Source organism: Ictidomys tridecemlineatus, chromosome X, assembly GCF_052094955.1.
Source record: "Ictidomys tridecemlineatus isolate mIctTri1 chromosome X, mIctTri1.hap1, whole genome shotgun sequence".
In the NCBI taxonomy this organism is placed as follows: domain Eukaryota; kingdom Metazoa; phylum Chordata; class Mammalia; order Rodentia; family Sciuridae; genus Ictidomys; species Ictidomys tridecemlineatus.
Genome location: NC_135493.1, coordinates 40143162 through 40159990, shown reverse-complemented (window position 1 = coordinate 40159990; position 16829 = coordinate 40143162). Strand labels below are relative to the sequence as shown.

The 16829-nt window shown below is 37.0% G+C and overlaps 1 protein-coding gene across 5 annotated transcripts in view; it reads left to right on the top strand.

Moving 5' to 3' along the window:
• Window positions 1–16829, top strand: part of Mid2 (midline 2) — a 96769-nt gene that overhangs the window by 50616 nt on the left and 29324 nt on the right. The window lies entirely within an intron of this gene.

Sequence of the window (16829 nt, the reverse complement as noted above, 5' to 3'; positions counted from 1 at the left end):
TCACTGGGATGAACCCCACTTGATCATGGTGCACTGTATTTTTGTATTTGATTTGCCAGAATTTTATTGAGAATTTTTGCATGTATGTTCATTAGAGATATTGGTCTGAAGTTTAATTTCTTTGATGTGTCTTGGTTGGTTTTGGAATTAGGGTTATATTGGCCTCATAGAATGAGTTTGGAAATGCTCCCTCTTTTTCTATTTCCCAAAATAAATTGAAGAGTATTGGTATTACTTCTTCTTTAAAGGTCTTGTAGAATTTGGCTATGTATCCATCCAGTTCTGAGCTTTTCTTGGTTGGTAGTCTTCTGATGGCATCTTCTGTTTCATCACTTGAAATTGATCTGTTTAAATTGTGTATATCATCCTGATTCAATTTTGGCAAATCATATGACTCTAGAAATTTGTTGATGCCTTTGATATTTTCTATTTTATTGGAATACAAGTTTTCAAAATGATTTCTAATTATCTTCTGTATTTCTGTAATGTCTATTGTGATATTCCCTTTTTCATCACAGATGTTAGTAATTTGAGTTTTCTCTCTCCTTTTTTTCAAAAATCCAACTTTCTGTTTTGTCAATTTTTTTCTTTAGTTTCAATTTCATTGATTTCAGTTCTGATTTTAATTATTTCCTGTCTTCTCCTGCTTTTGGTGTTGATTTGTTCTTCTTTTTCTAGGGCTTTGAGGTGTTATGTTAAGTCATTTGTTTATTTACTTTTTCTGCTTTTAAAGAATGAACTCCACACAATGAACTTTCCTCTTAGTACTGCCTTCATATTGTCCCGGAGATTTTGATATGTTGTATCAGGGTTCTCACTTACCTCTGTGAATTTTTAAATATCCTCTTTAATGTCTTCTGTAATTCATTGTTCATTCAAAAGCATATTATTTAGTCTCCAGGTGTTGGAGTAGCTTCTATTTTTATTTTATCATTGATTTCTAATTTCATTCCATAATGTTCTGATAGAATTCAGGGTAGTATCTCTACTTTTTTTGTATTTGCTAAGAGTTGCTTTGTGGCATAATATATGATCTATTTTAGAGAAGGTTCTATGTGCTGCTGAGAAGAAAGTGTATTCATTTGTTGATGCATGAAATATTCTATATATGTCTGTTAAGTCTAAGTTATTGATTGTATTATTGAATTCTGTAGTTTCTTTGTTTAGCTTTTGTTTGGAAGGTCTATCCAGTGGTGAAAGAGGTGTGTCACTCGGAATTATTGTGTTTATGGTCTATTTGAGCCTTGAACTTGAAAGAGTTTATTGGATGAACATAGATGTTCCATTGTTTAGGGCATATATAATTGTTATGTCTTGTTGATATATGGTTTCCTTAAGCAGTATGTAATACCCTTCTTAATCCATTTTGATTAACTTTGGCTTGAAATCTACTTTATTTGATATGAAGATGGAAACCCGTGCTTGTTTCTGCAGTCCATATGAGTGGTATGTTTTTTTCCCCAACCTTTCACATTCAGTCTGTGGATGTCTTTTCCTATGAGATAAGTCTCTTGGAGGCAGCATATTGTTGGGACTTTTTAAAAATCCAATCTTCCAGTCTATGTCTTTTGATTTGTGAGTTTAGGCCATTAACATCCAGGGTTATTTGAGACATGATTTGTATTCCCAGTTATTTTTGTTTAATTTTGGCAATTTAACTTGACTTTGTTTCTCTTTTGATTGATTTTCCCTTTAGTGTAATATCTCCCTTTGCTGATTTTCATTGTTATTTTTCATTTCCTCTTCATGGAATATTTTGCCAACGCTATAGTGTAGGCTTTCTAGTTATAAATTCTTTTAACTTTTATTTATCATGGAAAGCTTTTATTTCATCATCAAATCTAAAGCTTATTTTTGCTGGATATAAGATTCTTGGTTAGCATCCATTTTCTTTCAGAGCTTGGCATATGCTGTTCCTGGCTTTGAGGGTCTGGGTTGAAAAATCTGCTGAGATATGAATTGGTCTCCCCCTATATGTGATCTGATTCTTCTCTCTTATTGCTTTTAAAATTCTAGCCTTATTCTCTATGCTACACATTTTCATTATAATGTGACTTGGTGTAGATCTGTTGTAATTTTGTATATTTGGTGTCCTGTAAGCTTCTTGTATTTGGTTTTCCAATTTGTTCTTTGTGCTTGGGAAATTTTCTGATATTATCTCATTAAAAGAGATTGTGCATTCCTTTGGTTTGAAACTTTGGGCCTTCTTCTATCCCAATAACTCTCAGATCATTTTAATTATAAACATTCTTAACTCATTCTCTGACATTTCATCAACCACACAGTCCATGGTTCTGTTATTGTAGTATCCTGGTTTATTTGGGGCACTTTCCTCCCCGCCCTTTTTTTTTTCATGTTGTCTATGTAATTTCCTTATTTGCAGTGTGGATCTGAGGTATCACAGTTCCTACCCTATAATCTTGTAGTTTCTGTGCAGATTATCTGTACCTCACCTTGGTATTGGGCTTCCAGACCCTGCCAGTGTCCCAGGATGGATGCTACTGCAACTATAGGTTGGTGGCAGCAATAGCAGGAGCTAACTCAAGATAGCAGTGGAGGTGCCCCAAGATGGATGCAATGTCTTTCAGAATGTGGCTGAAAGGGTGGGCCTTACACTGACTTTGGGATGCCTGCTTCAAGATGCAGCTACTTCTAGGCCCTGTCTGTTGTCCTAAGGTAGAGGCTATTGCATGAGGAAGGTAATGGGGATGGCTGCAGTGTCTCAAGATGGAAATTGATTAGACCTGGGCTCCCATGTGGTTGTGGCGTGTGGTGGGGGTGGACCTAAGCTTACCCTGGGCCCTGATTCCCACGCAGGTCAGGGAGGCAGATCTGGGCTGGGTCTGAACTCTGGTGTGTGTCAGCCAGTGGTGGGATGGACTTGTGCCTACTCTGGACCCAAGCTCCCCGTGCAAGTCAGCGAGGCGGGTCTGGGCTGAGCCTGACTCCAGCGGGTATCTTTTCTGTTGATATTTTTGACAACTGTTTCTTACTCCTGCATCCAACCATGGGCGGGCTAGTAAGAGTATTTACTACTATATAGAACAGAGATTGGATGTGGGATGGTGTGTATTCATCAATTCATTAACAAATCTTTTAATGAGCTTCTAGTACATAAAGCACTACTCTGCTCAGAGAATAGTAGCACAGAAGAGGCATAGTTCTTTCTCTCAAGGAGCAAAGAGAAACTACAATTGAAGGTAATTACAGTATTATATTTTTATAAGCAAGGAAACATGTTAGATATCTTTCCTGCTTACACACCTATTTCTTCTAAACTCAAGCTATTATCTTTTGGGCTCTGAGCCTGGGGGATTGTGTTAATTATGGGGGAGCCTAGAGCAGAAAAACAAGCTCAGGCCAGCCAAATTCATTCCCAGCCAGTGATGTGAAATGTAATTGGTGTTTTGTCAGAAATTAGTAGTTGACCTCCTTTCTGGCATTGACCTTCTTGTCTGAATTAAAGAGTAGGTGGTAGTATAGTTTCTGGTAGGGAGAGAGACCTTCTTACCTTAGGAGTCAAGGCTAACCCTGTATGGAGATTGACTGCATTTGGAAATAATGTCTATGAGCTTATATGTGGAAGGAAGAGTAAGGGGAAAACAAATTATGACCCAGTATGTTCCAGAAAGCAAAGCAGACTATATTCAGAAACTAATTTAAAATAGACCAGATGAACCACAGTGAATTTCATCTTTATGTCTATCTATAGGGCACCAATTTAAAAAGCAATAGATAAATAGAAGGAAGACCAATAAGAGTATAGAAAAGGGAATAGGGGGAGGAAAAGAGGAAGTACTAGGTACTAAAAGGAGTAAATTATATTCCATGCATGTATGATTATATAAAAATGAACCCCTCTGTTATGTATAACTATAATGCCCTAACAAAACCATTAAAAATAGACCATATGATAAAATTATACTGATTGTTGGCTCCGTAGAAAACTTCAGAATATATAGTGTATAACATTAGGAGTCACAGTTGTTGTCACTGTCTTAGTAGTAATAGTAAAACAAATTTAAAAAAAACCAAAATACAAGTATTTGACAACCTAGCATATATCAGGAAAGATATTAGGTGCTTTATATATGTTATTTAATTTAATAAATATATACAAAATCACATGAGTCTAGGTATTAGTGTTATCCTCATTTACAGAAGAAGAAACTGAGTCCATTTACCCCAGATCAAATAGGGTTTTGGTAAGTAGCAGAACCAGGAGGCTAACATGTGTGTGTGTGTGTGTGTGTGTGTGTGTGTTGGTGGTGGTGTTTGGCTTCAAAGTCCATTTTTTAACTACTTCCAATTTTAGTTTAATTTATTTTTGGTTCAAGAAAATATGCCCTCATCCCAGGCCTCCCAGGATCCCATATTCCTTGACATTGCCTTTAGGGAATTTGTCTTTACAGCCCTTGCTGTGATCTTTGTCTGCCTCTGTCTCTGTCTCTGTCTCCCTGTAAGTTTCTATCTCTTTCTCTTTTTCTCCTTATCCCATCCTCACCAAGGTAACCTGGCCAAGGCCTCTAGTCAGGACCCCCCCATCCCTGTGGACTTTGCTCCATAGAAACCTCTTAAGTGTAGTCTTTTTCCTGACATATAAGGGATTTGAGATCTGTGGAAATATATCTTCAAGACATCTTTGTTACCATAGAGTTGGGATTATTCTAAGGCTTCCCTTCCCACTAATCTTTTCATAAAGAATTTCTCAGGTTCTTGTTCTTGGGGCTCTTTCCTGGTACTTCTCTATCTTTTCTCACTACCTCCCAGCCCAGCCCTACAGCTTCAAGGCAATACAAGCCATTCATTAGCTCTTTCCACTCTTCCACTTGTGCTTTGTTTCTCCTAGTGATCATCTGGCTTTCTGAATGTAGAACCAAAGGGTTTTTTTCCTCTTTGTCATCCAAAGACCCCTGCCTTAAAATGTGTGACTTCTTTCTCAGGACAATGCCCTAGTTTGAATTTCTGTGGTCCTTCTGATAGAGATTCATGGCTCTGTATGTATATAGGAGTATCAGGATGCTGATACCTTCTCCCAGAAGTGAAGGCCTTAGGGGAGGAATGCTTGTATCAGACTTGAGTATAAAGAGGGACTAAATTCTCCCTATAGTCCTGTTTGAGGCTAAAGAGGGCATAAGCTTTCACTGGCTTGCCTTGCTCTTCTTTGCTTATATAATTTCATGGTTGTGAAAGGCAGCAAAAAGGGTAGCTTTGAAAATGCCCTGGACTAGGAATTTGGAATCCTGGATTCTGATACTGGCTCTGCCACCTGCCATCTACATAAACTCAGGCAGTGTGGCCTGTGCATATCTCTATTACTTGGCTGTATCGGAATTTCCTGATTACATGTTATTTCCTTCATTGGAATATAAGCTTCCTGAAGGCAGTGGCCGTGACCATGTCTCATTCACTTTGGAAACTAGAGTTCCTAACTATTCTTTCTGACATATTTGGTCACCTTCAGCATCCATTTCTACACTGTTGTGGGAATAAGCTTTCTAAAATGCAACATCCCTCATATCTCTCCTTTCCCACAAACCCTTCAATGGTTACCCATCACCTTTAAAATAAAAATTTATAAGACTCATTACAAGAGGAACCCTGCCTATCTTACCAGCCTGTTCTTTTACCATCTGTACCTTATACTTTGTTCATTCATTCCACAAATATTTAAGCATATTTTTGCCTAGAGACAGGCACTGGGAACACTATGGTGGACATGGCACTTATCTTCATAGAAATTACACTCTCTCCCTTTTCTTCTGGCTGACTACTGCTTGTTGCATAAGACTCAGTTCAAGTGTCACCTCTTCCAGAAAGCCATCACCCATACACCATGCTTTTCTCTGAACCTCCCATATCTAGTTCAGGGGTTCCTCCTTTGCAATCTGTACCTACTTTCTTTTTTTTTTTTTAAAGAGAGAGTGAGAGACAGAGAGAGAGAGAGAGGAGAGAATTTTTTAATCTTTATTTTTTAGTTTTCGGCAGGCACAACATCTTTGTTGGTATGTGGTGCTGAGAATCAAACCCGGGCCGCACACATGCCAGGCGAGCGCGCTACCGCTTGAGCCACATCCCCAGCCCAGTACTTTCATCTTAGCACTTATATGTGCCAATTTGTCTCTTCATCAGACTAAACTGTAAATACGGATACTATACCCTATCCAGTTTTCTTTTTATACCCAGCACATGACTTGGTACACAAAGTATACTGAGAAAGGATAAACAAGTAAACAGTACCCTCTGGTGGCTAGCTGATGAAAGTACAATTTTTTCCTTTGGAAGTATGATTGGAGTACAGCCAATAAACTAGGAAAAGCAACATTTTTTTTTTTAATATTGGGAAAGAAAATATTTCAGAACACATGGCCTTCTAGAACTTAGGTTGTTATTGTAACATCTTTTTTCATAATTCAGCAAACAATATTGAAATGACAGAACAGATAAAATAAAATCATTTTGAGTAATTGTGTAAAAAAGGAAATTTATCTCATGTAATGAAGAAGCATAACACAGCACATTCATTACACAGTATCCATGGGGAATTGGTTTCAGGATCCCCTCAGATATGAAATCCACAGATGTCCTTACATAATATGGTGCAGTATTTGCATGTAACTTACCCACATCCTCCAATATACTTTAAATAGCTCTAAAGTACACTTTATACAATATAATGCTATATAAATAGTTGTTACGCTGTATTATCTAGGGAGTAGTGACAGAAACCCTGTGCATGTACAGTGCAGATACAATATCTTTTTCCAAATATTTTCAATGTGAGTTTGGTTAAATCTACAAATATGGAACCCATGGATACTGAAGGTCAAATTACACATTTTTCTTTATATCTTTATTGCATGGCCAACACACACATATTCATTCATTCCACAAATATTTATAAAGCACCTAGGGTATGCCAGGCATTATTCTATGTGTGGAGGCTGCAGTAATGAACACAATGAAATATTTAGCCTTATGGAATCTACATTCTACTGGGGGGAGATGCATAATAAAACATGTATATTATAAAAAAATGTATATTCTTAGCTGGACTCAGTGGCACATGCCTGTAATCCCAGCAGCTCCAGAGGCTGAGGCAGGAGAACCATGAGTTCAAAGCCAGCTTCAGCAAAAGCAAGGCACTAAGCAACTCAGTGAGACCCTGTCTTTAAATAAAATACAAAATATGGCTGGGGATATGGCTCAGTGGTTAAGCACCTCTGGGTTCAATTCCCAATAGCTAAATAAATAATAAATAAATATTCTTATTAAGGATTATAAGTGGTATAAAAATAAGATAGAATGAGGTACATGTGTGTGAAAGAGAGAGAGATGGAGACAGAGAGAGAGAGAATTTCTGATTCAAGTCGTTTATCATATATGTGCAAGGGCCTGAAGATGTAATAGGATATATGAGTTAGATTTTCAGAAAACTACAGAAATATTGAGTCACTAGGATTGCCTAAGAGGTTGTGGGACTTCCCCAAAGTTTGTGTTTTCTTTTTTCAAATTTTTATCTTGAAGTAGTTTAATTTCACATGGAGGTTACTTAACAAATTAAAAATTCACATATATCATTTACCCAACCTTCCCCAGCACCAATATCTTACATGACCACCTAATTATGAGAATCAGGAAACTATCATTGTTACAATAATATATTGAGCAAACTCCAGGCCCGATTAAATTTTTTTGCCAGTTTTTACATGCACTTAGCTTTCTAGGTACATGTATATTTGTGTGTGTGTTTGTATATGTTTGTGTGTGTGTGTGTGTGTGTGTGTGTGTGTGTAATTTTAACACATGTATAGATTCTGGTAATCACCACTGTAATTAGGATGGCATAGTTTATCACCCCCCAATCTCATTCGTGCTACCTCTTTATTGTTATATCTGCCTTCCCTTGCAACCACAGATCTGTTTTTCATGCTTATAGTTTGGTCATTTCAGGAATGTTATGTAAATGGAATCATATAGCATGTAAAATATTGTGATTTTCTGTTACTCATCATAATTCCCCTGAGATTCATTCAAATTGTATGAATAGTTTTTATTTTTTACTTTTATTACCAAATAGTTTTCTATTGTGTAGATGTTTCCCAATTTATTTGTCCTTTCTCCAAGTAAAGAACTTTTCAGTTGTTTTCAGTTTTTGGCTAATGCAAACAGAGCTGTTATGAACATTCCTGTAGGTTTTTTTTCCCATCGACATAAATGTTCATATTTCTAGGGTAAATGCATAGTGCTAAGAATTGGAAAGTTTTATGTCTTCAGAGGAGTTTATAAGCAAGTGCTATGCTTCACAAAATAAGCAGTAGAGTGGAAAGAACACTGGGTGGGGAGTCAAAAGATCTGACTCTGGACTTGGCACTGTCACTTCTTAATAGTAATGTTAAATAGGCCCCACCCCTCTCTAGGGCTTATATTTCTATATATAAACTAAAAGGATCAGAATATATGATTTTGTAGTCTTTTCTACATCTATTCCTTTCATGGTTCTGAAGACATATGAAAGAGGTTTCTCCCTCATTTCACATAAAATTTATAGCTATGTAAGGAAACTACTATATGCAAAACCTAGGTTATATATTCCCACTTTTTATTTCATGTTTTAAGCAGTTACCTGATATGAAAAGAGACATGGGGGATACAGTAACTAACCTTAAGACTATAAAAGTTTGGTGATCTGAACTCTGGAGAGGAAGAACTCCAAAACCAATAATGAATAGCCAAAAAACAAAAGCCATTCCTAAAGCATATATGTGGAACAAAGTGTCCTTGCTCTCTGTCTCCAATATGTTTATTAGGTAGACTAGGTAAAATAAGCATGGAATATGTGTGTGTGTGAGCATTATTTATGTTTTCTAAATATATTTCATTTTATGTATCTCTACAGTATATTTTTCCCAAAAGGAAGGAAATACACAAAACACTTGCAATGGTTAACTCTAGGGAATGTGATTATCTTGACAGGAAATTCAAAGGGGAAAAGAAGCATGTTTGTGAACATTCTCTCTCTCTCTCTCTCTCTCTCTCTCTCTCTCTCTCTCTCTCTCCTCTTTCACACACACACACACACATAGTGCACACAGAGAGAGAGAGAGAGAGAGAGAGAGAGAGAGAGAGGGAGAGAGAGAGAGAGGTTAAAATCAAAGACATGAGGCAGACTATAAATACTGGCTGATATTTACTACTAGTTTTATGATCCTGGACAAGTTACATAACTTCTATGTTTCTCAGTTTCTTCTGTAGAATGAGAATGATAATAAGAGGGTCTACCTCACAGGACTAAGTATGAGTTAAAATATATGAAACATTTAGAATAGTGCCTAGCATGTGGCAAGTACTAGAAAAGGGTTCACTATTATATATTTTTCCCCCAAGCTGACAGGAAACCTCTCAGTCAATGTCTTCCTAGAGGCCTCCCATAGTCTGTGGTTTGGAGCCCAATTCAGTAGCATTCTTTCACTGTTAGAGATGCCTTAGCTGCCACCTCCCCATCCATACTACTTTTCTAACTCAAACAGCCTATTCTTCACCTACTTCCAACTCCACCCTCTTAATCTCTGTCCACTTTTCCTGCCAAAATATAATAACTTAGGAACTGAGACCATAGATTGCTTAACTTACTTCAGTAAAAAAAAATAATAATAATAACCTCCTAGCCTGTAGTTACTCCAGGAGAGGAAACTAAAACTCCTATTAATAGTTTCACATATCCATTAGTACTTAAGTGGCCACCTCTAACTAAATCTAAAGAAACAGATAAGAACCCAATGTGATAGACATAATTATCCAAAGTACATGTATGAAGACACGAATTGGTGTCAATATTCTTTATATACAACCAGAGATAAGAAAAATTGTGCTGTGTATGTGTAACAAAATTTTAATGCATTCCGCTGTCATTTATTTTTTAAAAAAATCAATAAAAAACAATAGAACCATTAAAGAAATTACTGCTTCATTTAGTTATTTTTATATAAAGCTAGCAGGACCATCTTTGAAATGCTGTGGTGTTTCAAAAACAAAAAGGAAAATAGTTTCTCCTATTTATTCATTTGAATCTTCCTGATACAACAGAACTGTGCCACTGAAGGTGCTGGTGTGTGTGTGTGTGTGTGTGTGTGTGTGTGTGTGTGTGTGTGTATGTGTGTATGTGTGTATGTGTATGTGTGTGTCTCCTCAAAGTGCAATCTGGTTTAACACATTAGCATCGTTGCTGCCACAGTGATTGCTGTCTGCTTCATAAACACTGCATTTTCTTATAAAAAAGTAATGAAGTCTTTGCAGCTCACTAAGATGACAAAGCTGTTCATAACAACTTCTTGATAATTTATCAGATGTCCAATTTACCTCCTACTTTTCCTTCTCATTTCCCTTGTATAGAAAGCAACTGCATGTTGAATGAAGTCCAATTCAGCCTTTTTTCCCTGATGTTATGGAATCTGAGAGAGTGGGCTAAGGGCAATTGTGGGAAGTGGGGAGCTTGTCATGCCCTCCCACTTTGAGTACAGTGCCTGCTTTCTCTCTCTACATTGTTCTCAACAATACTTGAAGTGTTACTATAGTGCTAAATTCCTGACATTTCATCCAGGTACTTTCAGAGACACAAAACGACAGCACATTCTTTATAATAGATCTGCAACCTCCATTTCCAGCCTTATTTCCTCCATTGTATCTGTCAGGCTGATTTGCTTTACCCAAGCAAATTCTCTACTTTTCTGCCTGTGCTTTTGCTCATATTATTTATAACATTCTCTCTGGCTGGAATTGTCTCCTTAAATCCCACTTCTTTTTATGTTTCTATTGGTTCTCTTTAGTTATGCATAACATTTAGGATACATTTTGACAAAATCATAAAAGCATGGAATATAATTTGTTCTAATTCAGTCCCCAGTACTTCCCCTTTCCTTTCCCTCTTCCCTTCCCCTATATCCTTCCCTCTCATTTACTGTACTTTTTGCTATTATAGTTTTTTTTAATTAGTGTCTTGTGGATATACATGATGGTGAGACTCACTGTGGTATATTCATATATGTACATAGGAATGTTAGGTCAGATTCATTCTACTGTTCTTTTCTTATCCCAGTCCTCCTCCCTCCCCTTCAATCTCCTTCATCTACTCCACTAATATTCTACTTTTTTATACCCCCTTATCTTGGATTATCTTCTGCATATCAGAGAAACATTCAACCTTTGACTTTTGGAGGCTGGCATCTATCATTAAGCATGATAACCTCCAGTTCCATCCATTTATTAGTGATTATCATAAAGTCATTCTTCTCTATGGCTGAGTAATACTCCCTTGTATATGTATACAACATTTTCTTTATCCATTCATCTGTCGAAGGGTAACTACATTTGTTCTATAGCTTGGCTATTGTGAATTGTGCTGCTATTTACATTGATCAAGAACAATTTAGCTACAGGAAACCTACCTGAATTCTGTGGTTGTCCTTTTCTGGACAAATATTGTTTTCCCTTCTGAAAGTTCTAGATCTTTATTTATATCCTATTATATTATTTGTTTTGTTGTTTCCTAAATTATAATTAGTTATATCCTCGTTTTATCTACTACATTGCAAGTACCTTGATGGCAGAAGTGTTGAGTCTTATTCCCACTCAGGAAATGACAAGCACTCAACAAATGTTTGCTGAAATAAAAACTTCCCCAAATGATATTTAATGCTAGAATTTCAGAATCTTCTAGGTGGGATGGGAATATATATTTGGATAACAGATTTGAAGAAATAAACCAGTCTGGTATTTACTGTGTAGAGTAGAAGACACTAAGATGGAAAAGTCAACAAGGATCCTGTTGCCATATAAACACATCGCATTTGCGTCTGGTTATATAGAATCATCTACTACTGTATATATATTGTTCCACCTGAACAGGAAATGTCAGTGCCTTCTATACTCCTGTACAATACTCTGTAGGACTGATGGGTAGGACTGAGCTGAGGGGAGAGTGTGAATGGGGAAGTTTCTCATGGGTATAAATACGGAGGGAAAGCTGATAAACTTTATTTATTTATTTTACTAGGAATTGAACTCAGGAGCACTTAACCATTGAGCAATATCCCCAGTCTTTTTTACTTTTTGTTTTGAGACAGAGTATCTCTAAATTGCTTAAGGCCTTGCTAAATTGCTGAAGCTGACCTTGAATTTGTGATCCTCCTGCTTCAGCCTTCTAAATTACAGGGATTATAGGTGTGAGCCACCAATCCCAGCAAGGCTGATGAACTTTAATCATAGGAATAAAAGACCTATAGAACAAACATATGAGAGACCTCTTAAAAATTATCAAATAAGTTCTCTTTAAGAAGTTAAGGGTACAAAGCTCTAGTCCATTTACATTTTAAAATATTTTTTTTAGTTGTAGCTAGACACAATACCTTTATTATTTGTTTTTATGTGGTGCTGAGGATCGAACCGAGGGCCTCGTGCTTGCTAGGTGAGCCTGCTGCCACTGAGCCACAATGCCAGCTCCCACTTACATTTTAATACAAAATTGAAACAATTGCCAAAATAGCTTTTGGTTGTTTGTTAAGTTTATTTCTTCATAGTGACCAGCAGTAAAATTCTTCCAACAAGGGACTTGTATATTTGCATTAGGGAAGAGTGGAATTTTGGGAGGACTGGAGGTCTTACTATACAGTCATTCTTTGGGCTGGGAGGTAAGAAAGAACTTCAGGAAGTAGAGTAGAATGGGCACTTTGAAAGAAATAACACAAATCGAAAACAATTGTCATCTTTGGGAAGAAAGTAAAAGTGCACAGAGCAGAATGAGGACCTGGGGACTTACAAAGGAAGCCTGTGTTTCTAGGGCTTAGGTCCTGGAATATTGAGGCTGGGGCTCCTAGTCTTAAGCATCACAAACTGCCTCTTAGAGGTATTTTTTTTTTTGAGGTGGGTAGATTTGCATAAGTAGATTGACAAAAATTACCCTAATGGTATTTTCAAGGAGGATAAATTGTTCCATAGACATAAAGCACTTTAATCAAACCCACTAACCCCAAACAAAGAGCAAAGGTCAAATAAAGAGCTGGGGTCTTCCATAAAACAAACAACCAAGGACACTTAAGGATATAGCCCCAGTTATTTCCAATAAGGGTTAATATGCATGTAAAATACCTTACTGCATTTTCAAACAAAACATCTGGGCTTTCAAGTGCCTTCCAAGCAATTTAAGTTGTTTTATTCACATCATGAAGGCAGTTTTTCCCCTGGAGTATTTCCTGTTCAGAAAACACTTAAATACCCTGCTCTTTTGGGCTGCTTCTTGACATGGAAAGATTTTAATGCCACTCTTTACCTTCAGTTTGGGATTTTGCCTCTTCAGCCAAACTTCTGCTCCACCAGTCATGCTGGGTTGTTTTATCTCCCCTGATGTTGCTGTCCAAAGACCCTTCTTGCACAAGCTCCCACCCTTTAACTTATATTTTATCTACAAAATACATTTACGAAAGTGTGTTTTCTAATGCTTGGCATTATCATTTTGATATTCTACTGTGTTAAAGTAATCAGTAAAATGTTTCATAAGCATTCACTGTGTGTAAAGCTTAAGGCCAGGTACCAAGGGAGGAGCAAAGTAGCGTAAAAGCCTTTCCTTTCCTCGGAGCTTGTTGTCTAGATTTTTCAGCAAGGGACTATTTGACCTTTCCTTTCTATTCCTGTTATCCCCCCTGGCTAGGCCCTGTTCACATCACTATAGCTTCCTAACTTGCCCGTAAGGTTGCAATTACCCCCATCACATCAATCCCAGTTTCTCTTCTCAAAAGTCAACTGTGGTCATCCTCCCATCATATTACCTTCCCTCTATTCAAAACTATTTTTTTTCAAAGATAGCATATTGCCTGAAGAATAAAGTTTGGCAATATGTTATCTTACACAAACCCTATTGCATGGTTTGAAATATACCCCCACTCTTACATTTAAATCTAAATCTTACTCCATCTTTAAGATTCAATCCAAGTCCCATGACATTCATGCATCTTTTCTCCATTTCCCCACTGAGGGTCTGATCTTTCCTTTCAGTTTCTGTGATTATACTCTACATCATTTATTTGGTGTTTAACTTCTGCTACCATGACTGGTTTGTTTTACATGTATAAGCAGCTTCCCCATCTAGATTATAAATTTATTGAGGGCAGAACTTTAGCATAATGCATTGCACACAAATATGTTTAATACCAGTTTGACAATGAAGATGGTGTTTTTTTCCTGGCTTTTGGGTAAAGAAAGATGCTGGAGGTAGATTAGTTGAGGAGGCTATTGCAATAATAATCCAAAAGGGTGATTAATGAAGGCCTCAATTTATTGACTCCTTGGCTCAGATCATCACTTTATTACCAAAGGAGCCTTAGCAAGATTGAAAAGAATGGAAAGACTTTAAGACTGTTGTGAGTTTATGTGGGGGATGAGGGAGAAGTAGAAGTCAAAGTTTTACTGAACCTGACAAACTGTAGTACTCATAGTAACATTGACAAAAAATAAGTCAGGAGTGAAGGACAAATCGGGAGAGGAGATATTTGTCTTTAGATATAGTGTAGAGAGTTTAGGATAACTTGGATGATCAAATGGATGTGCCTAGCAAGCAGAAAAACAAAAACAAAAACAAAAACTTTTTATCATCATTGAATTCAATCTAACAGATATTTACTTAACATATCCCATGTGTCATTCATTATGCTGGAGATACACAAAGTCAAATAAGACATAGTTCCTGGCCTTCAGAATTCATGTTTAAGTGGGAAAAGCAGACTAACAAAATTGCTATAAGATAGTAAATGGTGTTACTGAATTATATATAAAGTGCTATGGAAATATAAAGAGGGGACCAATTGATTGTGTATGGGAAGCTGAGAAGAAGTTACAAAAGTGATGACTATGGATAGAACTTTGAAAGATAAGTAGAAGTTTGTTCAATAATGTGGACATGCCCTTCCAAGGAAAAGGGTAATCATAGGCAAAGTCACAGAACATGAAAGTTCATTGCATTCTAGGGGAACAGCAAGGACTCTGAAATGACTAAAGAAAAAGGGATAACAGGATAAAGATAAATGGTACAAAAAGACATAATGATTGTCAGAAATCAAAGATGTGTTGTTATATTAATCTGGAGAGGCAATATGTGTAACAGGTAAAAATATAGACTCTGGTGTTTGATTCCCTGGATCCAAATCTCACTTCTACCACTACTAGCTGTGTAGCCTTGAGCAAATCACTTAATTTCTCTGTGCTCAAGTTTCCCTACCTGTCAAAGAGGAGTGATGATACCTGTCTCATAGGATTGTTTTCAGAATTGAGAGAGCTGATATTTGTAAACTGGTAAAGCAGTGTCTATCATAGAATAAGTGTTGTGTAAAGATTAGTTCAAGAACTAAATTATAAGTAACGAGGTTGCACACCATTTTTTACTACACCAGTAGCAGCTCAAAAAGAGAAACTATAAACGGGCAGTGCCTAAGTTTCCAGATACTCTAAGCAAGGACCCAAGGAGAATTAGATAAATCTCTTATTCTTGGATGAGTGTGAGTTCCTTGAGATGTTAAGATATCTGCCTTGGGAAGGTAAATACAATTTAGGGAAAGGAAGGGTAGTCAGAGGAAAAAGAAAGTGCAATGGCCAGAGTAGGAATGTTCACTTGAAATAAGTGGAAGCTCCCATTGTGCCATTCTCCCTGGAACATAGAAATAAAGCAAAATAAGTTTGTCACTCACTGGCTAATAGATTTTATTTTGGTTAAATAATAAACAGGAAATTATCCAGTAGGGGCCTTAGAGGCTGGGAGAGGAGGTAACAGGTTCCAGGCAAAGATATCTTGCTGGGGTTGAAGTATGTAGAGGAACCTTGTAAAAGAAAGATAGCAATTAGAAATGCAGCCCTGCCTTGCTAATGAAGCACAGGTAGCCCCTTGAGTTTTGATGCTCTCAAGTAACCCATATCTATTCCTCAGCCTTCTAGAGCTCTGCTCGAGTGATCCTTGAATAGACTCTTGGAATGATTGTGCTTCCCTGTGTGACTGCTCTGTGTGCTGCTGAAATGGAACTGAACCTCGTCTGCCCACCCAGCCTGCCAAAGGGTTTCACTTGACAGAACTTGGTTTGAATTCTGGTTTTACCACTTTCTAACTATGTGACTTGGAGCAGGTCACTAAAATTCTCAGAGCCCCAGCTTGCCTGTCTGAAATGCAAATAAAAATTATTCCTATGTCATAGAGTCATATGGATAATTATATGAAATTTTTATTTCTAAAGTGCTTGGCACACTAAATGTTTGGAAAAATGTTAGTTGTTGGTCCCTTTCTTTCCCTTTACATTTAGGCAGCCTCCAAATGCGCTGCTCTCATTTTAACCACTTCTGGTGGCTCTGTACCATATAATATAAATAGTGATAGAGATGAGTAGAAAAAGAAATCAACCCATGGAAAGGCAATAAAAAATAGTATTCTTTTTCAATTCTATCTACACATTCATATATTTAATGTGAAAATGTATCTGCACATTCATATATTTAGAAGGTAGAAGGGAACAAGGAAACTGAAAACATTTTTGGTGAGGACAGCTAAAAATATATTGTTGCATTGTTATCTTAATATTATTGTGCCTGTGGAGAAGGATCCTCTTTTCCTGACATACATAAATCTCCTTACCCTCTTTACAAAAGAACATCAGGAGGACAGGGTGCTGGAGTAAAGGGAATTGCACAGTGGGAATAACATGCCCCATCTCATCTGTCCTTCTGCCCAGCTTTCCATTAACCATCATGACCTACCAGAGGCCCGGAGAGCTTCCTATCTGTGGTGCTTCAATGCCCTT